Below are 27,248 nucleotides of genomic sequence, written 5' to 3'. Positions count from 1 at the left end.
GCGTTTGTAAAGCAGAGGATAGAATTACAAAAAGACCCCTTCGTGACAAAAGTGCGGAATTGTTGAATTCGATTGTGCAAGAAAATGGTTTAGATGATTTTGCTGAAGTTCTTTCAGTAGTGCCGCATTTTACTCACTTCCAGGGTGAAAGTCACGCGAGACTTGACAGAGCGTATGTGTCGCTTGATCTGATTCCTTTGTGCAATAGCTACGAGGTGAAACACATGTCATTTAACGACCACAGCTTATACCCCTGCCACACGGCAAATCTAATGTCATTCCCATCGAATGACATTTGTTCGACTTAATGTCATTTATTCTGCGTGCTGCTACACGGCTAAATGTAATGCCATTTGCAAATGATGGCGATTGCGATGGAGAAAAAGTGCAGCATAAAAACATTTCGATCTATGCTTCAATATGTTTCGAAAAGTATTGTTTTGCGAATGGAAACCGGTTTCAAAATTTTAATCCTCGTTTCAATAACGCGTTGATCACTGCTATCCACCAGGAGTCCAAGCCAAGCCAAAGTTCAGCCAGCGGCGGCAGACAAATGGCGGACGTCACTACGTCGCTTTGTGCAATGGATTCGCGGCAGCGGAATGCGATCGCTGCGAGTCTATGCTTGCGAGCACAAAGACGCAGCAGGCTGGCCCTGTACAAAGGCAGAATAGCGCAGCTGAGGGTAGCCATACGCCATCAAGAAGCAGTGAGCGCTGACCTTGAGGATCGACTTATCGCCAATGCCTTCGCGATAAGTGCAGCTATTGCTGAAAATTTGCCAGCGGTGCCTCGAGAGCGATGGACATTCCAGAGGAGCGAAAGATGGTTTGAAGAAACTTTGCCGCACTTGGGCGAACTGCATTTTTGACAGTCGCTTCGCGTCACTTTTGACACGTTCCGCTATATTGTTGACGAGCTGAGCTGTGTCCTGGAACGCGCTACGACAAATATGCGGGAAGCATTCCGGTTGAAAAACGCGTAGCTATAGGACTCTACCGGCTGCATTCCAGCGCTGAGGACCAGACCATCGCCCATCTATTTGGTGTGGGACGGTCAACAGTGAATCTCCTCACCAAGGAGTTTTTTTGCCGCAGTCATTGATGTGTTGGGAGGGGAGTGGCTTAACATGGTCAGCCGGCAAGAAATGCCCAATCACATCCGTGAATTTTATGCGTTCAGCGGCTTCTCCCAGGCTCTCGGCGCCATGGATGGATGTCACATTCCCATCTCACCACCACAAGAGCATGCAGCTGATTATTACAATTATAAAGGGTGGTAAGTGTGTTTTTATCTTTTGTGTGTTAAATCTGAAGCCATTAATCAAGCAACCAGGCAATTTTCTGCCGCTTTTTTTATGTACTGACTTCTGTGCCTTCAATTCAAGGTGTGTGAGCTTAGAACAATGCTAACGGTACCTTGGTTGATGACACAAATATTGCCATGTATTTTTGTGCAGAGAAAAATTACGAAATTCCTCTCGTCATTGTTAAGTGCTAATAATGTCCAATTTGTTCAGTTTCATGCAGGCACAGCATCATTCTTTTGGCCATTGTTGACCACAAGTACAGCTTCCGGTACCTGAATGTGGGGAGCCCTGGAAGATGCCACGATGCTTTTGTGTACGGGCGGTCACAGCTCTCCAAACACATCAAGAGTGACTACTTCCAGTCACCTGTGTCCGTCATCGAGGGAGTAGCTGTGCCACCGGTGGTGCTTTGCGACCAAGCTTTCCCTTTAACTTCAAATCTTCTCAAGCCGTTTGCGAATCTCTTTCAGGCTCGAATGAAGCACAATTCAATTAGTCAAAGACAAGAAGAATAGTAGAGAATGCCTTTGGACGACTGAAGGCTCGCTTCAGATTCGTCGTGAAGCGAATGGAGTGCAAGCTTCCAACCCCAAAGCGAGCCATCAAAGCAGCATGTGTTTTGCACAACATCTGCGAGGCTCTAAATGACCCCATAGAACAGCAGTGGGTGCAGGAAGTGCACGATTTTGATTCCTTGTATGCACAACCTGTGCATAACATAACTGAAGCCAGCAGCCATGGAAATGAAGTCAGGGCAGCCCTTGCCACTTATTTCTCTAAGAAAGAAAGCCTCTGCAGAGCATCCCGCAGAGCAGGAATCTGAGGAGTGTTTAGCTTGCAGCAGGAAAAGATTGCACATGCTGTGAACAAATGGTCCAAGCTCCGAACTTGCAGCTGTGCTTCAGAATATGTACAACTGCAGCTTCTAGTGGCAGGTCTTAATTTTTTATAGTACAATCAACATTGCAGCTGCTTTTTCTTTGTTACAAATGGTGTATATGTGCTTGCTGTTACAAGTGGTGTGCATGGTTCAGCAGTTTAATCCTCGTTTCAATGACGCGTTGATCACTGTTGTGGCGCAGTCTGTAGCCATGTTCATACTTCAAGCGATACAAAGTATTCACTAGTTGCCTTGGGGCCCTATTGTTTATGCTTTATTAGCCCATTTTGAGCTTTTTTCCATTTTTTTCTCATAAGGTGCCTTGTAGTATTTTATGTTAAGAGTTTTTGTATAAATCTTGGTGTGCATATCCATGAGCACGTGTGTACAAACTCCAAATGCAAAGCTAGCCATCACATGTGCAATGAAATTCCGGCAAGCTACAAAAATGGAGCCTGTGTGGTCAGCTGCTACACGCAATATTTTGGCATGTGTTGAATGTTAAGCTGCTTTCGTCATGTGACTTCTTACTATCACTGAAAGCACCATGCAACATAAACAACCAAAGCGCCAGTAATTGCTAATTTTATTTATGGAAGCACTTTTCTAATAATGAAATCATGCGCTCTTCCCTGTCAGCAGCCTTCTTTTCCCGCTCGGCAGCTTCTTGCATCTTCAGTGCCCTTTCCCCGAGCTCAAATTCTTTTTGCTTCGAATGCAATACGCAGCTTCCGCTGCTCTTCAATGAGCTGGCTCAGTAAGATGTCCCTTTGTGGCCTTTTTGGGCGAATGCACGGGGACCGCTGCTTAGCCATCAACTGCTTCTCCGCTGGTGTTTGTGGTCCCGTAGAAACAGTTCCTTCTGAAATTTGGTCAGGGCTACCAGGGGTGGAAAGCTGCAGGGGCGATGGGCCGCTGGATGTCTCATCCACATAGTCTGTAGGACCTGAATATACAGGGCTTTCGTCTTGCCCGTGCACCATGCTGTGGAAAAGCTGAACCAGTAATACATATCAAATGTTGGTATGCAAAGACAAAGTAATCAAGAGCTTGAAGCACAAGAGATTGACACATCATATAGGTGTGGCTTTAGAATCTCCATGGCAAGGGCTATAGTCAGTGTTTAATCACAATCACAAGCCATGACAGACAATAATATACAAGCTATGTTGCATTCTGTGATAAACATATATTCACCTTGTGTCATCATCATATGAGCGTTGGTAAAGAAAGGTGCGGCTTCAGATCGGTACACTCCATGGTACATGCCTTTCTTGGCGAACAAAAATAAAACATTTTGTGTCACAACAGTACTGACTGAAAACCATGGAGGTGTAGTACTGACTGAAAACCATGAAGGTGTGGCGGCAGTTCAGAGACTCTGTACATGCAGCTCTTTTTCTTACCTCCTCACCTGTGGCTTCCTGGCGACAGACTGTCTCTTCCGCCAGGCTAGAGTCATTAGCAGGAAGTGTGCCTAGGAATTGGTGTAATTCCCTATAAAATTTCCATGCTACTGCTCCTTGCCCCGTTGTTTTTTTCCTCAGCTCCCTGGAAAAGTTGGTTATTGTTCATGAAGTTTTCAGAATTGCTACGAGAGTACAATGTTTAAGGAGAGAAGGACCATGGCGCCATGATAAAAGCCACTTTGATTAAACAAATCGGCACACGGTCGTGCAACTAAACGCTTGATTCTCTTGTTTTTTTCAAGTTTGGTGCTGTCACTTTACGCAGCGAGGACTACTAAATGAAAAAAAAAATGCGGAGGTAAACAACTAGCACCTTAAGGCTGTCTGGTTAGTCAACTTTTCATCAGAAATTATCAGCAATGGGCAGTGACATGAAGACGGAACAGGACGCGCACTGCCGTTGCGCGGGTGTCTTCTCCGCGTTCTATGCCCGTGCTGCTGCGCGCTGCTGGTTCAAATCACGTACCACATAACGAAAAAAAAAGGCAGTGCTTACCTGTACTTGTTTCCCAGGTTCTCGATTTTTGCCTTGATTGCCTTAAGCGGCTTTTCAATGCCCTCTGCGTGGAGGGCTTCGTGAATAGCAGCATAAACTTTCGCGTTCCTCTTTGTCCGGCGCAAGTCACAAAGGTGATCCTGCCACACTTTGATTAGAGCGTAAGTCTCCGACTCTGTCCACTGAGCTCGGTTTTTTGCTCCGCCCTCGGCCATCGCGGATCCAGCAAGAATAAATAACAAACAACTCCGAGCGCACAACTACCGCAGCAATTGACACAGCCAGCACTCCGGACTCCGGCAACACAACGCACGCGCCTGCCGCTGGCTCATGGGCTGGCTACGGCTGGCTTTGGGCCACGCTACACAAAAAGGCCAAAAAACATGCCTGCTCGTCCATTCCGGTTGGCTGGTAGCGAGAGTGACAGTTTGATTTTTTCTGGTGCTATTCGGTATTATTATATAAATAAATGAACGACCACAGAATTATACGGGCGTTGAAATATTATAATGCTTGTGTCACGTTTGAAATTTATGTTCGGTGCATATTCTCACCAAGTCTCTGGTGTCGAGGGAACACATTAGCTCGGAGTTTGCTGGCGAATGAGTTCCCCAAACTCATTCGATACCTAATGTCGTTTTCATCGAATGTCATTATATTTTCTCGTGTGGCAGCAAACTAATGGCGTCTTGAACGAATGTCATTCGATGGAAATGACATTAAATTTGCCGTGTGGCAGGGGTATTAGTTACGTTTACCCTGGCGAAAAAAGAAAAGAAATCTCGTTTCTCGTGGGACCTGTGGAAGTTTCACGCACAGTTACTCGAGGATGAACGCTTTGGCATTAAAGTTAATGAATGCATTAAAGCATTGCTATCAGCAGAGCCTGGGAACTGGGTAATTATGTGGGAAGATTTCAAACAGCAAGTGAAAATAAACGCGATTGAAAGGGCAAGCATTATATGCCACGATAAACGTGTTAAAGAAAAAGAACTACATTGCCAACTTGACTTGCTCGTAAGCCTGGAAAGTTCCCAGCCGGGAAGATATAAGAAAGAAATAAGAGATACAAAAAGTAAACTTGACATTATCGAAAAAGACACGTATACAGCTGCCATGATACGGGCCCGTGCTGAACGTCTCTGGCTTGACTAAGTACCAACTAAACGCTCGCTTAGTGACGAAAAAAAGTACGCGACACAGAACGAAGTAAGACAAATCAGGTACAGAAACGAGGTAACGAATGATAGCAAAGTGATTCAGTTGGCGTTTGTTGAGCAGTATCGGGAATTGCTTGGGCGGCGACGGCTTGAGGAAGAGGGGTTTGCAAACACGTTCTTGTCCCGTATGCCAAAGCTAGGATACGAAATAAAACAAGGGCTGGAGGTACCAATCAGCGTAAGCGAAGTGGGAAGAGCAATCGATGAGCTGAGTGCCGGAAAATCTCCCGGTCCTGACGGCCTAGCCAGATCCGTACTGGCTTGACCAATCATCGAGGGCCAAGGAAAGAAGTGATGCATGGCAAGGGAGACAGTTATCGATGTTTTCGCGTGCCATTATCTGCAACCTGTTCCTTACTGCTAAAGTGTGGTATGTGATGAATGTGCTCAGTGCTTCCCGGGCAAGCATTCAAAAACTTCATCGTGTATTTGCGGTTTTTATTTGGGCTTCGACCTGGGAAAGGACGAGTCGAACAAACTTTTTTCTTTCTGTGAATAAAGGTGGGCTTGGCCTGGCGCATTTATTTTTGAGACAAGTTGTCTCGCGTTTCATGTACCTACGGGATGAAAATGATGTTTTCCTCCGGACCGTAATGCAAGTAGGGCTTTGTCGACTTCTTCCTGACCTTCTTGTAAGTTCGGTACATGTAAATGGTGCGATAAGAGGCTACCTTAAAGAAGGTGTGCTCGCGTACAGAATGCTGCATGTTCGGTTTTCCATGGAGTATTTGTGTAATGTCAAGAAAAAAAAATTGTACGTGGACTTAGTGGACACAATGCTTCCTCTGCCGATATATCGTTTGCCACACATTGCAGGCCCAGGAGCTGATGTACTTAAAAGAGTTAAGAAGATGTCAATATTGCCAGCGATCAAATCCTTTTTCTTTAAACTCCACACTAATACCTTATCAGTGAAAACGTGGATGCACGGTAAAGGTCTTTTCGTCCCTTGGTCAACAAACTGTTTCCTGTGCCATAAACCGGAAACCATTGAACATGTGTTTTTGGACTGTTGGGATCCCTTTTTTTTCTGGGATATCCTTCAGAGAACTTTAAAGAAAGACCTACCATTAGATGCATATGGCATAAGATTTCTACCTTTTCACAAAACAGATGATTTTCCATTTGATGCAGTAATGCTCCTGGGTCTTCACAGCTTGTGGAAAACCAGAATGGAGTTTAACAATGCAGATGAACAAGTGAAACCTGTACGGGAACATTTCATTCAAAATGTGCGATTTAGGGATGCGTATAAGGCCATCCCTGAACAGCCAAAATGGATCGATGTGCTTGATGATTTGGCATGACTGAAAAAATTTTAACATGCCGTGTCAGGCAAAGGTCTGCCGACACGTTTTAATCGTTCATCTTGTGTGTTTTGAATGTCAAAGTCGGCAATAAAAAAAAGTGTCCTGTCAGGATGGCCGAGCGATTCTACTTCCGGCCACCGAGCGTGACGGACGCGGGATCATGAGCTCCGGCGGAGCGGCGACATCGGCCCTTGCTGGCCGCGGAAACAAGATCGAGGGAAACGACGATACGGACTATCAGGTTATCTTGCCACAGCTGCCTACCGGACGTGTGGTTTTAAACACACTTTTTCTCCACGGCGATGTTCGTGTTAGGCCCTTTCGGGTCGAGGATTTTCGTGATGCGCTTTCCCAGGCTGGTACGCTCCCTGACGTGGTGGCTTTGGGGGCGTAACAAATCAACCACGTTTGGGCTGTGACTTTCAAGACCGCTGAAGGAGCCAAGAGGCTTTTCGCCTTCAAGGAACTCAAAGTGAAAGGACGGCGATGTCTTATCATCGATCCGGAAGACCAACAAGTCAAGCTACGGCTACACTGGATGCTGGAAGGCGTGGCCGACGAAGACATCCGGACGGCTTTTGCTGCGTTCGGGAAGGTAACAGAAGTTACACGGGAACGGTGGCGCGTCCAAGGCGTCCACGACAAGGGATCTACAACACGAACTGTGCTCCTAAAACTGAAACCTGGTTTTAAGGTCGACGATCTGCCTCACCAGATACGTGTCGCCGGGGAGCTGGCCCTTGTTGTGGCGCCGGGCCGACCGATGCAGTGCTTGCGCTGTCATGGCACGGGCCACGTTCGGCTAGAGTGTAAAGTGCCCCGGTGTTCGAAATGCAGGCGTTACGGCCACGCCGACAGCGACTGCGTCCGCACATACGCAGTGGCAACCGGGCTGGCAATGGGAGTCCACACGACGGAGCACATTATGGACATCGCCGAGACAGAAGAGGCGGCAAAGGGAACCGACGTGACGACGAAACCGGCGGTGACGACGCAGTCTTCGGGGCACCCGAGCGGCGACGGAAACACGGACAGCGGCGGTGGGAAGGAACCGGGGACGCTAATTCCTGCTGGGACAAATGAAGGGTCATCTAGCGACGGGACCAGTCATCCGGCTAAAAATGTCGACCAACCACCGACCAGCGAGGAACAGATGGACCAGAGCGGCGCCCGTGTGACGACCATCGCCGCCCCAGCCAAGCGACCTCACGACCCGACCGACAACGAAGGGGACAAGCCCGCAGATGGCGGCGTTGAGGAGCCGCCAGCGAAAACAGGCCAGTCCAAGCGACCAACACTCAGGCCGACGCCCAACCTTGCGGCAGGCAAGCGGGTCGCCGAGAAGGCGCCTCCACTGCTTCCGCAGCAAAACCAGGCATCCGCTCCTGACGGCTCCGGTGGTGGCAACGGCGTCTAGCTTCGGGCTAGACGTGAAAGGTGAGCACGGTGCTCTCGGCGTCTTCACACGTTTTTAAATATGGCTTCTGCAACCTCCTTGACTTTTGCAACGCTCAATGTCAGAGGTTTTGCCGCTAAGAGGAAGCAGAGCCAAGTGCACCGCATGTTAACCGATCATAATATCGATCTGCTTGCTATTCAGGAAACGAAAGTGGAAGTGGAACAGGACACCGAGAGCATCGTGGAACGTTTTACGTCAAGATTCTATGCGGTCGTGAGCCATGCCGTCGGCACATCTGCCGGATGCATTGTGTTTATAAAAAAGCTGCCTAGCCTCGAGGTGCAGGCGTACACATCGTGCCCTTAGGGTCGTTGTGTAGTAGTGGATTTTGCTTTCGCCTGCTCTGAATGGCGACTAATTTGCGTTTACGCACCTAACGTGGGCGAGGATAGGGTAGCTTTTTTTGAGAGCATTCAGCGTTTTTTACGCACAGAAAAACACCTTATATTGTTGTTAGATTTTAATTGTCTTGAGCGCGGCTGACAAAACCAGCACGCGGTCCCACCGCGATGAAAGCACCGAACTTCTCCGTCGCTTGATCGATAAGTTTGCATTGGAGGACGTGACTGAATGCGTGGTATACAAGCGCGGCATGATGTTCACGCACTTCCAACGAAGTAGCCATGCCCGCCTTGATAGAATATATGTATCGGTCGACCTGTCGCCAAAGTGTCACAGCTACGATGTTGTTCCTGCAACTTTCTCGGACCACTGCTTGGTGAAATGCAGTATAGGCGCGGTAAAACGTAAAAACTCTTTCCAGTGGGACCTCTGGAAATTCAACAATAAGCTTCTGGAAGACGAAATTTTCACCGGGTTTGCAGCACAGGAAATTAAAAAAATAACCGTTAAAGGCAATCGGGCAGCTGGAGAAGAATGGGAAAGTTGCAAACAGCAGATAAAAGTGTATGCAATAGAAAGGGCCAGCTGCATACGTTTTCAAGAAAGGTTAAGCGAGGCGCATTTGAAGTCCTTACTGGACAAGTTATTAGCTCAGGAATGCAAGGCACCGGGTGTTTTCAGTGAAGACGTCCGAAAAACCAAACAAAAGCTAAAAACGATAGAGGAAGAGCGATATCGGGGCGCACTTGTGCGCGCGAGAGCTGAACAATTCGCCGCGAGCGAAACACCCACAAAACGGGCGTTAGGAATGGAAACGGCGCACGCTCGGCGAAACCATGTCGCGGAAATTCAATGGGGCGGTGCCACTGCATCTGACGATGATAGCATTGCAAGGGCTTTTTTTGATTACTGTCAAGCGCTCTTCGCTTCGAGGCATGTTGACATGGGAAGATTTAAGGAGATATTTTTAGGGGCCATGCCACGTATTGATGACGTAGACAAAATAAGTTTAGAGCTGCAAATTAGCGAACAAGAAGTGGAACAGGCTATTGATAAATTAAACTCGGGAAAGTCGCCGGGGCCCGACGGCCTGAGCACGGCTTTTTATAAAGCTTTCAAGAAGGAACTAACACCGCTCCTCTCAGTGGTATTTAATGAAGCGTATGAGTTGCATGCTCTGCCTGCATCATATGCATCCTCGCATACTGTGCTCATACCAAAAACCGACCAAACAGAAAAACTCAGACAGGTAACATTGTACAGGCCCATAGCCCTCACAAATGTAGACTACAAAATTTATATGAAGGTTCTTGCAGGCAGGCTACAGACCGTAATGCATGAAATAGTCGGACCTCACCAAACGTGTGGGATCAAGGGGCGTTCCATTGTTGAGAATATTCACAAGGCTAGGTGCGTGCTTGAGTGTTGTGACGCAATATATGCTCGGGTCGCAGTTCTTCAGATTGACCTTGAGAAGGCGTTTGACTGTGTGGCGCACGAATTGCTGCTTTGCATTCTACATTACATTAACGTGGGTTCTGTTACAAGAGAGGGTGAGGCCATGGCTTACCGTAACTGCACTACGAGGTTAATAGTAAACAAGACCGTGGGGGCCCCCATTAGTGTGCAGAGATCGGTACGCCAGGGCTGTCCCCTCAGCCCCCTGCTGTTTTGTATTTATATAGAAACCCTCTGCCTAAACATTATAGGAAATGAGGCTATTCATGGTTTTCGTGTACAGGCATCAGAAGTGAAGCTCTTAGCATACGCAGATGACGTTGCTGTTTTCTGCGTTAACCAAGATAGCATAAGCAGGACAATCGAAGCAGTAAAGGGTTTCAGTGAGGTCACCGGAAGTTTGGTGAATTGGGGCAAGTGCCTGGGATTCTGGCACGGAGAATGGCCGTCAACTCCAGCTGTTTTCGCCACCGTTTTTTGGGTGACAACACCCGTGAAATACCTAGGTGTTCCACTCGAATTTTACAGGGACACTGAGCCTTTTTGGAAAACACAGGTTGAAGAAACGCGTGAGAAAGCCGAAAAATGGAAAAGTGTTAATTTGTCTGTATTTGCAAGAGCAACTGTGTGCAATTTGTTTTTGATAAGCAAGCACTGGTACGTGATGCAAGTACTCCACTGCTCACGGTTAAATGTGCAAAAGCTGCACCGTATTTTCCCTGTCTTCATATGGGCCTCAAAATGGGAGAGGTGCAGCCGGACAAATTTGTTCAGGAGCATCAAGGCAGGGGGACTTGGTCTGGGGCACTTGTTCATGCGGCAGATAGTAAACAGATTTTTGTTTCTTCGTGACGTTAAAGATCCCTTTCTACGTACCGTATGCCAAGTCAGGCTCGGGCGTGCTGTGCCAGATTTCATTGTTGTAACGGAGACTATGACTGGAGGTATTTTTGGTTTTCTTAAAGAGGTTGTGTTTAGCGCCAGGTTTTCGACGGAGAGATTTTCAAAAAATTATTTAAGTGGTGTTCAGCGGAAAACATTGTACAAGGATGTATGTGACGTGTTATTGCCGGAGCCAATGTACAGGGCAATATGCTCCGGAGGCCCAGGCAGAGGTGTCCTGAAACGGGTGAAAAAAATGCAGGTACCACCGGGAACAAAAAATTTCTTCTTCAAGCTTCACACCGGGACTCTGTCTGTAAAACCTTTCCAAGAAAAAAAGGGGTTTTACCTTCCTTGGGGATCCCACTGCCTTATATGTAAACAACCAGAAACAATCGACCACGTTTTCTTGCACTGTTGGGAAGGGGTATATTTTTGGGACGTCCTTCAAAGGACCATCAAAAAAGAATTACCATTGGATCCGTATGGAATCCGATTCCTGCCTACCGCAAAAGAAGATGGCATGCCGTTGGATTTAGTAATGCTCGCGAGCCTCCATAGCATATGGCGCTCCCGAATGGCTGCAGGCTTTCATTGTGACCCGGATCCGCGGCCTGCGCGATTGTATTTCCTTGAGATAATGCACAAGTTCATCGAGGTGCTGAAAACACAAGCATCTCCCCCTGAGTGGCTTTCAAAGCTCGAACCTTTGACGGAACTCAGGGAATTTTAAACTGACAAGGCCTGGCCCTCTGGGGGCTGTAGGCTACCTTTTTGTAGTTTGGGTGTCTACCCGTGTATGCTTTTTGTTGTATTTTGTCGAAGCCCGGCAATAAAAAAAAAGTCAGGATGGCCGAGCGGTCCAAGGCGCTGCGTTCAGGTCGCAGTCCGGTCTTCCGGGCGTAGGTTCGAATCCCACTTCTGACATCAGTTCTTATTTTTATACACACAAGACGAAAAAGGAAGGTTTTACTCTGCACCAATTTGTATGCGCTCGTGTCCTGTCAAAATGGCCGAGCGGTCTAAGGCGCTGCGTTCAGGTCGCAGTCCAGTCTCCGGGCGTGGGTTCAAATCCCACTTCTGACATCAGTTTTTATTTTATACACACAAGACGAAAGAGGAAGGTTTTACTCTGCACCGATTTGTATGCGCTCGTGTCCTGTCAGGATGGCCGAGCTGTCCAAGGCGCTGCGTTCAGGTCGCAGTCCGGTCTTCCGGGCGTGGGTTCGAATCCCACTTCTGACATCAGTGTTTTTATTTTTATGCGCACAAGACGAAAAAGAAAGGTTTTACTCTGCACCGATTCCTATGCACCCGTGTCCTGTCAGGATGGCCGAGCGGTCCAAGGCGCTGCGTTCAGGTCGCAGTCCGGTCTTCCGGGCGTGGGTTCGAATCCCACTTCTGACATCAGTGTTTTTATTTTTATGCGCACAAGACGAAAAAGGAAGGTTTTACTCTGCACCGATTTCTATGCACCCATGTTCTGTCAGGATGGCCGAGCGGTCCAAGGCGCTGCGTTCAGGTCGCAGTCCGGTCTTCCGGGCGTGGGTTCGAATCCCACTTCTGACATCAGTGTTTTTATTTTTATGCGCACAAGACGAAAAAGAAAGGTTTTACTCTGCACCAATTTCTTTGCACCCGTGTCCTGTCAGGATGGCCGGGATTCGACTTCCGGCCACCGAGCGTGACGGACGTGCGATGGATTCGACTTCCGGCCACCGAGCGTGACGGACGCGTTATCATGAGCTCCGTCGGAGCGGTTTCAGCGGCCCAGTCGGGCCGCGGTAACAGGTTTTTTGCGGCTACTGCCGATGATTACCAGGTTATTCTGCCCAATCTGCCATCCGGACGCATCGTCGCCAACACCGTTTTCATGCACGGCGATCCAAGAGCCCGGCCGTATCGTGTTGAAGACTACCGGGACACTTTGGTCAACCTTGGTGCGCTTCCCGACGTTGTGGCGTTGGGGGCGTATCAAATGAACCACGTGTGGGCTGTGACAATGACAACTGCTGATGCTGCTCAGAAGCTGCTTTTGGCCGTCGACGTGAAGGTAAAGGATCGCCCATGTTTGCTCATTGATCCGAATAACCGAGAGGTTCGCGTAAAGCTGCACTGGTTGCTGCATGGCGTTACCGACGAAGACGTTCGCGTGGCACTGTCGCCCTACGGGAAGGTATTGGAAGTGACCCGGGAGAAGTGGCGGGCGCTCGGTGTCACTGAAAAAGGGTCGACGACTCGTACAGCTGGGCTAAAATTGCATGCCGACGTCAAAATAGACGATATTCCGCATCAGCTCAAGATAGCCGGAGAGCTAACTCTTGTTGTTGTGCCGGGCCGCGCTCCTCTGTGTCTGCGCTGCAAGAGCACCGGGCACATTCGTCGCGACTGCAAAGTGCCGCGCTGTAGTCGTTGTTTCGGCCACGTCGATGCTGATTGCGCAAAGACGTACGCCAGCGTAGCCGGACCAGTGCAGGCAAACGACATATCGGACCACCTGATGGACGAGGAAGACTCAGAGGAAACAGCAAGGACGAGCCGTAACCTGGTTACGCAAGGTGCATCGTCGAACTTTCAAGGGGAACAACTAATTGACGGCGGAGATAAACCCGCAGACAACCGGCGACATGACGACGCAGAAGGCGGGAACGAGAAGGATGAGGCAAGCACTACGGGCCACCCCTCTCCCGGAGGAGGCGAGAAACCACCCACCGAGCCGGAACCAGTCACCGTGATGGACAGCGACAGTATTAGTGCCGCTGCAAAGCGACCTCACGACGCAGGCGAAAATGGGAAGGAGCTTAGTGTCGTTGCTGCGGACGAGCCGCCAGCCAAGACGACTGTTGGACGGCGTCCTTCATTTCGACCGCTGCCGAACACTTCGGCGGCGCGCAAGAGGGCGGAAACGCCGCCTATGCCGCCGTGAGGACCGCCCTGTGCTAGCACACTCCGGATCAAACCGCAGTTGTGAGGTAAGCGCCATGCCCCCGGTTTTCTTTCCCGCCTTGCTATGATGACTATGGATAAGTCCATTCGCGTGGCAACATTAAATGTCCGAGGGCTTGCCTCAAGGAGGAAGCAGAGTCAACTGTACCGCCTGTTAAGCGACTTTGACCTTGACATTCTAGCAGTGCAGGAGACGAAAGTCGAGGGCGACGTGGAAACCGGGGGCATGGTGCAGCAATTCGTAGCGCGATACTGTGCTATTGTGAGCCATTCCGTGGGATATTCTTCAGGCTGCGCATTGTTGGTCCGACATAGTCTAGGAGCTAAAATAGAAGCCGTTACGTCATGCACGTCAGGACGGTTTATTGTATGTGATTTCTTGTTATCGTCCTTGGAGTGGCGTGTCATCTGTTTGTATGCGCCGACTGTTGCCGGGGAAAGGTGCAGGTTTTTTGAACAGCTGAAACAGTATACCCAGTGTAATAGGTTGGTCATTCTTATTGGTGATTTCAACTGCGTTCTTTCATCCCGGGACAAAACTAGCACCCGACCGTACAAGGATGCAAGCACGACTGCCCTAAATGAAATAATAGGGAACAGTAGTTTGGCGGATGTGGCTGAATGCCTAGGTGGTGGAAGAAATACGCAGTACACCCATTTTCAGGCTTCGAGTCACGCTCGTTTGGATAGAGCATACGTAAGCCTTGATTTGGTACCCTTTTGCAAGGAGTACCGAGTGAGCGCTGTTTCATTTACTGATCACTGCTTAGTCAGTTTTCTAGTAGCAAGCACGAAAGAAAGGAAAAGAAGCTTCGAGTGGCAGTTATGGAAATTGAATTCAAAATTACTGGATGATGAAATTTTTATGGCAGACGTGACGACGCAAGTTGATGCAATGAAACATATGGGTAATACGATGTACAGAGAAAAATGGGAGAACTTCAAACAGACAGTTAAAATGAAAGCATTGGAGCGGGCGAGCGCTATACGCAGACAAAAGGGGGCAGAGGAAAAAACGATGCGCAGAAACTTGGAAAAATTGATCAGTGAAGAGTGTAGTAGACCCGGCATGTTCATGGACGATATTCGCGCACTAAAGCATAAAATAGAACAGTTCGACATCGAAAGATACCACGGTGCTCTGGTGCGAGCGAGAGCTGAAAAGCTGATAGCGGGGGAAGTTCCATCAAAAAGAGCGTTGGGCGCAGAAAAGTGGCATGCGCGGCGCAATCAGATAGTGGAAATTGAAATTGGTGGAAAAGTTAGTGACACAGCAGAAGATATTGAGCGCGCTTTCTTCGAGCACTACAGTGGGTTATTTGCCAACTGCTCAGTTGACATTGATCGTTTCAAGAAGGACTTCCTTTGGTTGATGCCCAGCCTAGACGACAGTACGAAGGAACTATTGGAGGCAGCTATCTCAGTAGAGGAGGTGGAAAACGCTATTGAAAGCTTGCAGCCGGGGAAGTCTCCGGGCCCGGATGGTCTGACCTCAGCCTTTTACAAACGTCTAAAAGGAATAATTTCACCAGTTTTAGCTGCTGTCTATAATGAGGCATTCGATCTCAATGTACTGCCGCCGTCCTTCACATCCTCCCACACTGTTCTTATACCGAAATCAGAAGACCCCTCTGTATTGCGCAGAGTAACTTCTTACCGTCCAATTTGCCTCACAAATGGAGACTATAAGATAATGATGAAAATTTTGGCTAAGCGATTGCAGACAGTCATTACTGACCTGGTGGGGCCGCATCAAACGTGCGGAATTAAAGGCCGATCTATTTTCTCAAATATACATGTAGCGCGTAGTATCCTTGAGTGCTGCGACGCAATGGGCACACAAGTGGCAATGATCCAAATTGATCTGGAGAAAGCTTTCGATAGGGTGCCTCATGAAATTCTTCTGTGCATTCTAGATCATGTGAATGTGGGTAGAATTATTCGAGGCGGGGTCGCCATGGCGTACCAGGATTGCACGACAAGTCTAATTGTCAACAAGGTTGTGGGTACACGCATTCCAGTCAAACGCTCGGTGCGCCAGGGTTGCCCTCTTTCGCCACTGTTGTTTTGTTTGTATATAGAGTCATTTTGTTTGAGCGTGATACAGAGCGATTGTATGCGCGGTTTTAAACTACATCAGTTAGAAGTCCGACTGTTGGCTTATGCGGATGATATAGCCATGTTTTGTAATGATTACGACAGTGTAACACAGGCTGTTAAGTGTGTTAAAAGTTTTTGTGCGGCCAGTGGCAGCGCGGTAAACTGGAGTAAGTGCCTGGGATTCTGGCACGGGGATTGGCCGGAGGCCCCAGACACTTTTGCCAACATGAGTTTTACTACGACTCCTGTTAAATACTTGGGAGTTCCTCTTGAGTGTTACAAAGACAGCGAAGCCTACTGGAGGAGTGAAGTGGATAAAATGAGGGAAAGAGTGAATAAATGGAATGGCTGGAATTGGTCAATGTTCTCGAGAGCCACAATTTGCAACATATTTTTAGTGAGCAAACTTTGGTATGTCCTTCAAGTCTTGCATTGCTCCAGGGTTCATATCCAAAAATTTCATCGGGTGTTTGCAGTGTTCGTGTGGGCATCTTCCTGGGAAAGATCAAGCCGCACCAATTTATTTCTACGAGTTCGAAATGGAGGACTCAGTTTGTCACATTTGTTTTTGAGACAGGTTGTCAATCGGTATTTATTTCTTCGGGACGTTAAGCACCCGTTTCTACACACTGTCTGTCAACTTCGCCTGGGGAAGCACTTGCCTAATATGGTTGTCTCTGCTGGCAGTATGCCCGGTGGAGTGCATGGTTTTCTACGCGAAGTTGTGGTTTCATGTAGGTTTTTGATGGCGCGGTTTTCACTGCAATACCTGAGTGAAGTCAACCGGAAAAAACTGTATAAAGACCTCTGTAGTGTGGTTCTCCCCGTGCCTTTATATCGGTCCCTTTACAGGGAAGGTATAGGTAACAAGGTACTAAAGCGTGTTAAGGCAATGTTAGTCCCGTCTGGTGTTAAGACTTTCTTTTTCAAATTACACACTGGAACTCTGACTGTCAAACCGTGGATGGCTGAAAAAGGTTTTTTTGTTCCCTGGGGTACTCACTGTATAATATGCAGAAAGGAGGAGACAATTGAGCATGTGTTCCTTGAATGCTGGGATGCTGTGTTCCTTTGGGATGTGCTTCAGCGCACAATCAAAAAAGAATTTCCGCTTAATGGGTACGGAATTCGCTACTTGCCAATTGAAAGTGATGACGGTACCCCATTTGATTTGATCATGCTAATAGCCCTACACAGTATTTGGAAATGCAGAATGGCAGTAAGGCACGCCGATCTCGATGCAAGACCGGCACGTCAATATTTCAAAGAAAGCATAAGCAACTTTGTTCAGGAGAAAAAGATGCTGGAATGTAGTCCAGAGGGGCTGTCACGTGTTGAGTTATTATTGGCGATGAAGGAATTTTAGCATGAGCGTGACCGCACAAGCTGAGCGGCCGTTGCTTTAACAAAGATGTTGATTGTGTTTTAGTGCTTATGTATGAATATGTGCTTTTTTTTCATGTGGGTCAAAATACCGGCAATAAAGAAAAAAAAAAAAAAAGTGACGGACGTGCGATGACGGGCTCCGTTGGAGCAGCTACAGCGGTCATGTCTGGCCGCGGAAACAGGGCTTTTGCCTCGGATGAAGAGTATCAGGTGATTCTGCCTACCCTTCCTACAGGACGTGTTGTGTTGAACACAGTTTTTTTGCACGCTGACGTGCGGGCCCGTCCTTATCGGGTCGAAGATTTCAGGGATGCGCTGGCTCAGCTGATGCTGCTCCCCGAGGTTATCGCCTTGGGGGCGTATCGCATGAGCCATGTATGGGCTGTTACTTTCGCGAGTGCTGAGGCGGTGACGAAAATTCTTTCTGCCGGAGACCTGAAAGTCAAGGACCGCCGCTGTCTCGTCATCGACCCGGCAAACCAGGACGTCCGCATCAAGCTGCACTGGCTGCTGCACAACGTGCCCGACGAAGACGTGAGGGTAGCCTTTGCTCCGTACGGCAAGGTGAGCGAAGTCTCCAAGGAGCGGTGGCGCGTCCAGGGTGTCGCCAGCAAGGGGTCGACGACACGCTTGGTTTCATTGAAAATGAATCCTGGCGTGAAGCTGGAAGACCTCCCTCACGAAGTCAGGGTTGGCGGTGAGCTGGCTCTCGTGGTTGTACCGGGCAGAGCTCCGCTGTGTCTGCGCTGCCACGGTACTGGGCACATTCGCCGTGAGTGCAAGGTTCCACGATGCGGCGCCTGTCGTCGCTACGGGCACGAAGAAAGCAGCTGCGTACGCACGTACGCGAGTGCTGCCGTCCCAGTCAACACTGACATTTCTTCCGAACTTGTCATGAACGAGGCTGACGCGGAAGATGCGGCAGCAGAGGCAGGGGACAGCGTGGAGAAGGCCCCAGCTGTGCCCCCTCCGGAAATATCCACAAGCGTAGAGGAGCCCAGCAGTAAGCGGCAGCAACAGGTAGCGCAGCCTGCAGAAGTCAAGGCGCCAACGGACGAAGTCTTGAGCAGTGGGGCGTCAGCTCCCGTCGTTCCCCAGCATGGTGACAGTATAGAAGTGTCAAATGCATCAACCAGCAACCAAGCAGGGAAGCGACCGCACGAGCACTGTGCGAATGGAGAGCCCAAAGTGAGCCAAGGCGACGAGCCACCGCAGAAGACTGTTAGTGTCAGGCGACCGACGTTGAAACCGCGGCCGAATGTACAGGCCGATCAACGAGCGGCGGCTAAGCCTCTGCCTTAGTTGGAGTGAGTGCCCTGTGAGTGGTTTCTGTGGGCGTGAGATGAACTTTTTCGGTGACGGACTGCATGGGCTGATTTTCCAGTCCATACGCAAGAGGCACTTGTGTAAAAGATGTTGGATTACCGCCACCGCACCCATCGAACACCTTAGACTAGGCAAGTCACCCGCACCATCGCCTTGTGTCCCGAGGTATGCACCATATGGCTCCTGTACCTAAACTAGATGGCTTCTACACCTCTTAGAGCGTTGCTCATTGCAACAATTAATGTCAGGGGACTGGTTTCCAAGAAGCGGCAGTACCAACTAAGCCGGCTGTTCGTTGATAATGACCTAGACTTAATAGCCGTGCAGGAGACGAAAGTCGAAAGAAAGGAACAGGCGGACCTTATGGTGCAGCCTTTAACGGCACGTTACAATGTGTGTGCCATTCTTCTGGCACATCGGGCGGATGTGCTGTATTTATTAGGAATTCTCTGGGGACTGTCGAGCAGAATTTAACTGTGTTAAACTGGCCGTTTGGTTGTAGTGGATTTTTTTATTGCAATTTGCTATGGAAAGTCATATGCGTGTAAGCCCCTAACAGGGAGAACGAGCGCAAGGAATTTTTTGATTGCCTTGAACAACATGTGTGCTGTGAGCGGTTAATTGTGCTTTTGGGCGACTTTAACTGCGTTTGTAAAGCAGAGGATAGAATTACAAAAAGACCCCTTCGTGACAAAAGTGCGGAATTGTTGAATTCGATTGTGCAAGAAAATGGTTTAGATGATTTTGCTGAAGTTCATTCAGTAGCGCCGCATTTTACTCACTTCCAGGGTGAAAGTCACCCGAGACTTGACAGAGCGTATGTGTCGCTTGATCTGATTCCTTTGTGCAATAGCTACGAGGTGAAACACATGTCATTTAACGACCACAGCTTATACCCCTGCCACACGGCAAATCTAATGTCATTCCCATCGAATGACATTTGTTCGACTTAATGTCATTTATTCTGCGTGCTGCTACACGGCCAAAAGTAATGCCATTTGCAAATGGTGGCGATTGCGATGGAGAAAAAGTGCAGCATAAAAACATTTCGATCTATGCTTCAATATGTTTCGAAAAGTATTGTTTTGCGAATGGAAACCGATTTCAAAATTTTAATCCTCGTTTCAATAACGCGTTGATCACTGCTATCCACCAGGAGCCCAAGCCAAGCCAAAGTTCAGCCAGCGGCGGCAGACAAATGGCGGACGTCACTACGTCGCTTTGTGCAATTGATTCGCGGCAGCGGAATGCGATCGCTGCGAGTCTATGCTTGCGAGCACAAAGACGCAGCAGGCTGGCCCTGTACAAAGGCAGATTAGCGCAGCTGAGGGTAGCCATACGCCATCAAGAAGCAGTGAGCGCTGTCCTTGAGGATCGACTTATCGCCAATGCCTTCGCGATAAGTGCAGCTATTGCTGAAAATTTGCCAGCGGTGCCTCGAGAGCGATGGACATTCCAGAGGAGCGAAAGATGGTTTGAAGAAACTTTGCCGCACTTGGGTGAACTGCATTTTCGACAGTCGCTTCGCGTGACTTTTGACATGTTCCGCTATATTGTTGACGAGCTGAGCTGTGTCCTGGAACGCGCTACGACAAATATGCGGGAAACATTCCGGTTGAAAAACGCGTAGCGATAGAACTCTACCGGCTGCATTCCAGCGCTTAGGACCAGACCATCGCCCATCTATTTGGTGTGGGACGGTCAACAGTGAATCTCCTCACCAAGAAGTTTTTTGCCGCAGTCATTGATGTGTTGGGAGGGGAGTTGCTTAACATGGTCAGCCGGCAAGAAATGCCCAATCACATCCGTGAATTCTATGCGTTCAGCGGCTTCTCCCAGGCTCTCGGCGCCATGGATGGATGTCACATTCCCATCTCACCACCACAAGAGCATGCAGCTGATTATTACAATTATAAAGGGTGGTAAGTGTGTTTTTATCTTTTGTGTGTTAAATCTGAAGCCATTATTCAAGCAACCAGGCAATTTTCTGCCGCTTTTTTTATGTACTGACTTCTGTGCCTTCAATTCAAGGTGTGTGAGCTTAGAACAATGCTAACGGTACCTTGGTTGATGACACAAATATTGCCATGTATTTTTGTGCAGAGAAAAATTACGAAATTCCTCTCGTCATTGTTAAGTGCTAATAATGTCCAATTTGTTCTGTTTCATGCAGGCACAGCATCATTCTTTTGGCCATTGTTGACCACAAGTACAGCTTCTGGTACCTGAATGTGGGGAGTACTGGAAGATGCCACGATGCTTTTGTGTACGGGCGGTCACAGCTCTCCAAACACATCAAGAGTGACTACTTCCAGTCACCTGTGTCCGTCATCGAGGGAGTAGCTGTGCCACCGGTGGTGCTTTGCGACCAAGCTTTCCCTTTAACTTCAAATCTTCTCAAGCCGTTTGCGAATGCTCTTTCAGGCTCGAATGAAGCACAATTCAATTAGTCAAAGACAAGAAGAATAGTAGAGAATGCCTTTGGACGACTGAAGGCTCGCTTCAGATTCGTCATGAAGCGAATGGAGTGCAAGCTTCCAACCGCAAAGCGAGCCATCAAAGCAGCATGTGTTTTGCACAACATCTGCGAGGCTCTAAATGACCCCATAGAACAGCAGTGGGTGCAGGAAGTGCACGAGTTTGATTCCTTGTATGCACAACCTGTGCATAACACAACTGAAGCCAGCAGCCATGGAAATGAAGTCAGGGCAGCCCTTGCCACTTATTTCTCTAAAAAAGAAAGCCTCTGCAGAGCATCCCGCAGAGCAGGAATCTGAGGAGTGTTTAGCTTGCAGCAGCAAAAGATTGCACATGCTGTGAACAAATGGTCCAAGCTCCGAACTTGCAGCTGTGCTTCAGAATATGTACAACTGCAGCTTCTGGTGGCAGGTCTTAATTTTTTATAGTACAATCAACACTGCAGCTGCTTTTTCTTTGTTACAAATGGTGTATATGTGCTTGCTGTTACAAGTGGTGTGCATGGTTCAGCAGTTTAATCCTCGTTTCAATGACGCGTTGATCACTGTTGTGGCACAGTCTGTAGCCATGTTCATACTTCAAGCGATACAAAGTATTCGCTAGTTGCCTTGGGTCCCTATTGTTTATGCTTTATTAGCCCATTTTGAGCTTTTTTCCATTTTTTCTCATAAGGTGCCTTGTAGTATTTTATGTTTTAAGAGTTTTTGTATAATACTTGGTGTGCATATCCATGAGCACGTGTGTACAAACTCCAAATGCAAAGCTAGCCATCACATGTGCAATGAAATTCCGGCAAGCTACAAAAATGGAGCCTGTGTGTTCAGCTGCTACATGCAATATTTTGGCATGTGTTGAATGTTAAGCTGCTTTCGTCATGTGACTTCTTACCATCACTGAAAGCACCATGCAACATAAACAACCAAAGCGCCAGTAATTGCTAATTTTATTTATGGAAGCACTTTTCTAATAATGAAATCATGCGCTCTTCCCTGTCAGCAGCCTTCTTTTCCCGCTCGGCAGCTTCTTGCATCTTCAGTGCCCTTTCCCCGAGCTCAAATTCTTTTTGCTTCGAATGCAATACGCAGCTTCCGCTGCTCTTCAATGAGCTGGCTCAGTAAGATGTCCCTTTGTGGCCTTTTTGGGCGAATGCACGGGGACCGCTGCTTAGCCATCAACTGCTTCTCCGCTGGTGTTTGTGGTCCCGTAGAAACAGTTCCTTCTGAAATTTGGTCAGGGCTACCAGGGGTGGAAAGCTGCAGGGGCGATGGGCCGCTGGATGTCTCATCCACATAGTCTGTAGGACCTGAATATACAGGGCTTTCGTCTTGCCCGTGCACCATGCTGTGGAAAAGCTGAACCAGTAATACATATCAAATGTTGGTATGCAAAGACAAAGTAATCAAGAGCTTGAAGCACAATAGATTGACACATCATATAGGTGTGGCTTTAGAATCTCCATGGCAAGGGCTATAGTCAGTGTTTAATCACAATCACAAGCCATGACAGACAATAATATACAAGCTATGTTGCATTCTGTGATAAACATATATTCACCTTGTGTCATCATCATATGAGCGTTGGTAAAGAAAGGTGCGGCTTCAGATCGGTACACTCCATGGTACATGCCTTTCTTGGCGAACAAAAATAAAACATTTTGTGTCACAACAGTACTGACTGAAAACCATGAAGGTGTGGCGCAGTTCAGAGACTCTGTACATGCAGCTCTTTTTCTTACCTCCTCAGCTGTGGCTTCCTGGCGACAGACTGTCTCTTCCGCCAGGCTAGAGTCATTAGCAGGAAGTGTGCCTAGGAATTGGTGTAATTCCCAATAAAATTTCCATGCTACTGCTCCTTGCCCCGTTGTTTTTTTCCTCAGCTCCCTGGAAAAGTTGGTTATTGTTCATGAAGTTTTCAGAATTGCTACGAGAGTACAATGTTTAAGGATAGAAGGACCGTGGCACCATGATAAAAGCCACTTTGATGAAACAAATCGGCACATGGTCTTGCAAGTAAACGCTTGATTCTCGTTTTTTCAAGTTGGGTGCTGTCACTTTAGGCAGCTAGGACTACTAAATGAAAAAAAAAATGCGGAGGTAAACAACTAGCACCTTAAGGCTGTCTGGTTAGTCAACTTTTCATCAGAAATTATCAGCAATGGGCAGTGACATGAAGACGGAACAGGACGCGCACTGCCGTTGCGCGGGTGTCGTCTCCGCGTTCTATGCCCGTGCTGCTGCGCGCTGCTGGTTCAGATCACGTACTACATAACGAAAAAAAAGGCAGTGCTTACCTGTACTTGTTTCCCAGGTTCTCGATTTTTGCCTTGATTGCCTTAAGCGGCTTTTCAATGCCCTCTGCGTGAAGGGCTTCGTGAATAGCAGCATAAACTTTCGCGTTCCTCTTTGTCCGGCGCAAGTCACGAAGGTGATCCTGCCACACTTTGATTAGAGCGTAAGTCTCCGACTCTGTCCACTGAGCTCGGTTTTTTGCTCCGCTCTCGGCCATCGCGGATCCAGCAAGAATAAATAACAAACAACTCCGAGCGCACAACTACCGCAGCAATTGACACAGCCAGCACTCCGGACTCCGGCAACACAACGCACGCGCCTGCCGCTGGCTCATGGGCTGGCTACGGCTGGCTTTGGGCCACGCTACACAAAAAGGCCAAAAAACATGCCTGCTCGTCCATTCCGGTTGGCTGGTAGCGAGAGTGACAGTTTGATTTTTTCTGGTGCTATTCGGTATTATTATATAAATAAATGAACGACCACAGAATTATACGGGCGTTGAAATATTATAATGCTTGTGTCGCGTTTGAAATTTATGTTCGGTGCATATTCTCACCAAGTCTCTGGTGTCAAGGGAACACATTAGCTCGGAGTTTGCTGGCGAATGAGTTCCCCAAACTCATTCAATACCTAATGTCGTTTTCATCGAATGTCATTATATTTTCTCGTTTGGCAGCAAACTAATGTCGTCTTGAACGAATGTCATTCGATGGAAATGACATTAAATTTGCCGTGTGGCAGGGGTATTAGTTACGTTTACCCTGGGGAAAAAAGACAAGAAATCTCGTTTCTCGTGGGACCTGTGGAAGTTTCACGCACAGTTACTCGAGGATGAACGCTTTGGCATTAAAGTTAATGAATGCATTAAAGCATTGCTATCAGCAGAGCCTGGGAACTGGGTAATTATGTGGGAAGATTTCAAACAGCAAGTGAAAATAAACGCGATTGAAAGGGCAAGCATTATATGCCACAAAAAACGTGTTAAAGAAAAAGAACTACATTGCCAACTTGACTTGCTCGTAAGCCTGGAAAGTTCCCAGCCGGGAAGATATAAGAAAGAAATAAGAGATACAAAAAGTAAACTTGAGATTATCGAAAAAGACACGTATACAGCTGCCATGATACGGGCCCGTGCTGAACGTCTCTGGCTTGACTAAGTACCAATTAAACGCTCGCTTAGTGACGAAAAGAAGTACGTGACTCAGAATGAAGTAAGACAAATCAGGTACAGAAAGGAGCTAACGAATTATAGCAAAGTGATTCAGTTAGCGTTTGTTGAGCAGTATCTGGAATTGTTTGGGCGGCGACGGCTTGAGGAAGAGGGGTTTGCAAACACGTTCTTGTCCCGTATGCCAAAGCTAGGAGACGAAATAAAACAAGGGCTGGAGGTACCAATCAGCGTAAGCGAAGTGGGAAGAGCAATCGAAGAGCTGAGTGCCGGAAAATCTCCCGGTCCTGACGGCCTAGGTAGTGAATTTTATAAGAAGTTCAAAGCCGAACTCACCCAAGCTCTCCACTGCGTCTTCATCGAAATTTAAGAAACAAACAAAATGCCACCATCATTCAAAACAGCACACGTGGTTTTAATACCCAAGAGTGAGGACCAGGCTAAACTTCTGTCCGTTGGGGCTTATCGGCCGATAAGCCTAACCAACGTTGACTGTAAAGTGTTTATGAAGATTCTTGCCAACAGACTGCAAAAGGTCATAAAGAACCTTGTATGGCCCCACCAAACGTGCGGTATTAAAGGTCGCACAACTGGAACAAATGTGCACATTGCTAGAACTGTTCTTGAATGCTGCGATGCCTTCGGGGGCCGAGTTACCATGATGCAGCTTGACCTTGCAAAGGCCTTCGATCGAGTGTCGCACGAAATTCTTTTCGCCATTCTAGAATATGCCAACGTAGGCTCTGTGATAACACAACGTCTACAGATGGCGTACGAAAACTGTGTTACCCGAATTATAGTGAACAAACAGCTGACTGTACCTGTACCTGTGTGTTCTTCGGTCAGGCAGGGTTGCCCGCTCTCGCCTTTGCTCTTTGCGATCTACCTTGAGCCTTTTCTGTTATCACTGTTACACAAATATGGGATCTGCGGTTTCACTCTTCTGTCGGCGCAAGTAAAAGTTCTTGCTTACGCTGATGATATTGCTGTTTTTTGCGCGGATCAAGAAAGCGTTAAAGAAGTTGTGAAAGTTGCGGGGGAATATTGCAAAAAGACTGGGTCCGAAATTAACTGGGATAAGTGCATAACTTTTTGGTACGGTGATTGGTACAGCACACCTGCCATGTTTGCTAACATGAAATGGACGACCTCCCCTGCGAAGTACTTGGGGGGTATACCCTTGGAGCACTATAAAAGCAGTACGGAGTTGTGGAGTGAGATTACGCAGAGTGCAAGGGAAAAAGCGGATGGCTGGAAAGGACGTGACCTTTCTGTTTTCGCGCGCGAAAGTGCGTGCAATGTATATTTAATAGCCATAATTTGGTATTTATTGCAGTTCGTGCTCATTACCCGAGCAAACCTGCAGAAGCTGCATAGAGTGTTTGCTGTCTTTATTTGGGGCTCAAATTGGGAGCGAACAAGGCGAGTTAATCTGTTCCTTCCGGTCAAAAGGGGCGGCCTTGGTCTTTCTGATTTGTTTCTGAAACAAGTTTTCCCAAGATTTTTGTTTCTACGTGATCGAACCGATCCTTTGTTGCGCACAATGTTGCAGCTGCGCTTAGGCAACGTGTTGCCGGAATTGGTTGTGTCCAGTTACCCGGCCACGAATCGTGCTGTAACAGCTTTTTTGTGTGAAGTTGTGGCAGCCTTTCGCACTTTGAGCGCTCACTTTTCTACACAGTATCTATGTGCTGTACCCAGGAAAAAACTGTGCAAAGATTTGCTAGATATCTTTACACCTGCTCCCTTATACCGTTCCTTTTACAGCGGAGGCACAGGCAAAGATGTTCTAAAGCGAGTTAAGAAGATGCCGGTAAGACCGACTGTCAAATCCTTTTTCTTTAAACTTCATACTGGTACCCTTCCCGTCAAAACATGGCTAAACGATAAAGGCATTTTTGTGCCCTGGACCACCAACTGCATACTCTGCAAAAAACCCGAGACCATCGAACATGTGTTTATCGACTGCTGGGACCCGGTTTTCCACTGGGACATCTTGCAAAGAACATTGAAGAAAGAACTACCTGTAACTCCTTATGGCATCCGGTTTCTACCTATAGAAAGTGAGGAGGTTCCTTACGACATGTTTATGCTACTGGGCCTCCACAGCATCTGGAAAACGAGAATGGTGTCAGGCACGCCGACGCAAATGTGCGACCAGTGAGAGAAAACTTTATAGAAAGTGCAGTTTTCCTGAGAGATGTTCTCCGCAGTCAACCCCAGCCGCCGGACTGGGTGGCAGTTATGGATGAACTGATTGATATGAAAATGTTTTAACCCATTGTCTCGGCCAAAGTGTGGCTAGAGATTTTCATTTTTGCGTATGTACTGTTCACCGGCAATAAAGAAAAAAAAAGTCAGGATGGCCGAGCGGTCCAAGGCGCTGCGTTCAGGTCGCAGTCCGGTCTTCCGGGCGTGGGTTCGAATCCCACTTCTGACATCAGTTTTTATTTTTATACACACAAGACGAAAAAGGAAGGTTTTACTCCGCACCGATTTGTATGCGCTCGTGTCCTGTCAGGAGGGGATTCTGCTTCCGGCCGCGCTAGCGAACGGACGCGTTATCATGAGCTCCGTCGGAGCGGCGTCAGCGGCCCAGCAGGGCCGCGGAAACAGGTCTTTTGGTGCTTTTTCTTCGACAGGTGCTGAATACCAGGTAGTTGTACCGAGTTTGGCTACAGGGCGTTTCGTTGCCAACACAGTTTTTTTTGCACTGTGATATCAGGGCACG

At 47.9% G+C, this 27,248-nt stretch overlaps 6 non-coding genes across 6 annotated transcripts; all 6 read left to right on the top strand.

Moving 5' to 3' along the window:
- Positions 1-11,668: 11,668 nt before the first annotated feature.
- TRNAL-CAG (transfer RNA leucine (anticodon CAG)) lies at positions 11,669-11,752 on the top strand. Its single transcript has one exon. It is a non-coding gene; the product is annotated as a tRNA-Leu (tRNA).
- Positions 11,753-11,828: 76 nt separating this feature from the next.
- TRNAL-CAG (transfer RNA leucine (anticodon CAG)) lies at positions 11,829-11,911 on the top strand. Its single transcript has one exon. It is a non-coding gene; the product is annotated as a tRNA-Leu (tRNA).
- A 75-nt stretch (positions 11,912-11,986) lies between these two features.
- On the top strand, positions 11,987-12,070 carry TRNAL-CAG (transfer RNA leucine (anticodon CAG)). The gene has a single exon. It is a non-coding gene; the product is annotated as a tRNA-Leu (tRNA).
- A 78-nt stretch (positions 12,071-12,148) lies between these two features.
- On the top strand, positions 12,149-12,232 carry TRNAL-CAG (transfer RNA leucine (anticodon CAG)). Its single transcript has one exon. It is a non-coding gene; the product is annotated as a tRNA-Leu (tRNA).
- A 78-nt stretch (positions 12,233-12,310) lies between these two features.
- TRNAL-CAG (transfer RNA leucine (anticodon CAG)) lies at positions 12,311-12,394 on the top strand. The gene has a single exon. It is a non-coding gene; the product is annotated as a tRNA-Leu (tRNA).
- A 14,479-nt stretch (positions 12,395-26,873) lies between these two features.
- TRNAL-CAG (transfer RNA leucine (anticodon CAG)) lies at positions 26,874-26,957 on the top strand. The gene has a single exon. It is a non-coding gene; the product is annotated as a tRNA-Leu (tRNA).
- Positions 26,958-27,248: the final 291 nt, after the last annotated feature.

This window comes from Amblyomma americanum, chromosome 2 (assembly GCF_052857255.1).
Source record: "Amblyomma americanum isolate KBUSLIRL-KWMA chromosome 2, ASM5285725v1, whole genome shotgun sequence".
NCBI lineage: Eukaryota > Metazoa > Arthropoda > Arachnida > Ixodida > Ixodidae > Amblyomma > Amblyomma americanum.
Note: the sequence above shows the minus strand (reverse complement) of the source record. Positions and strands in the feature narration are given on the sequence as shown.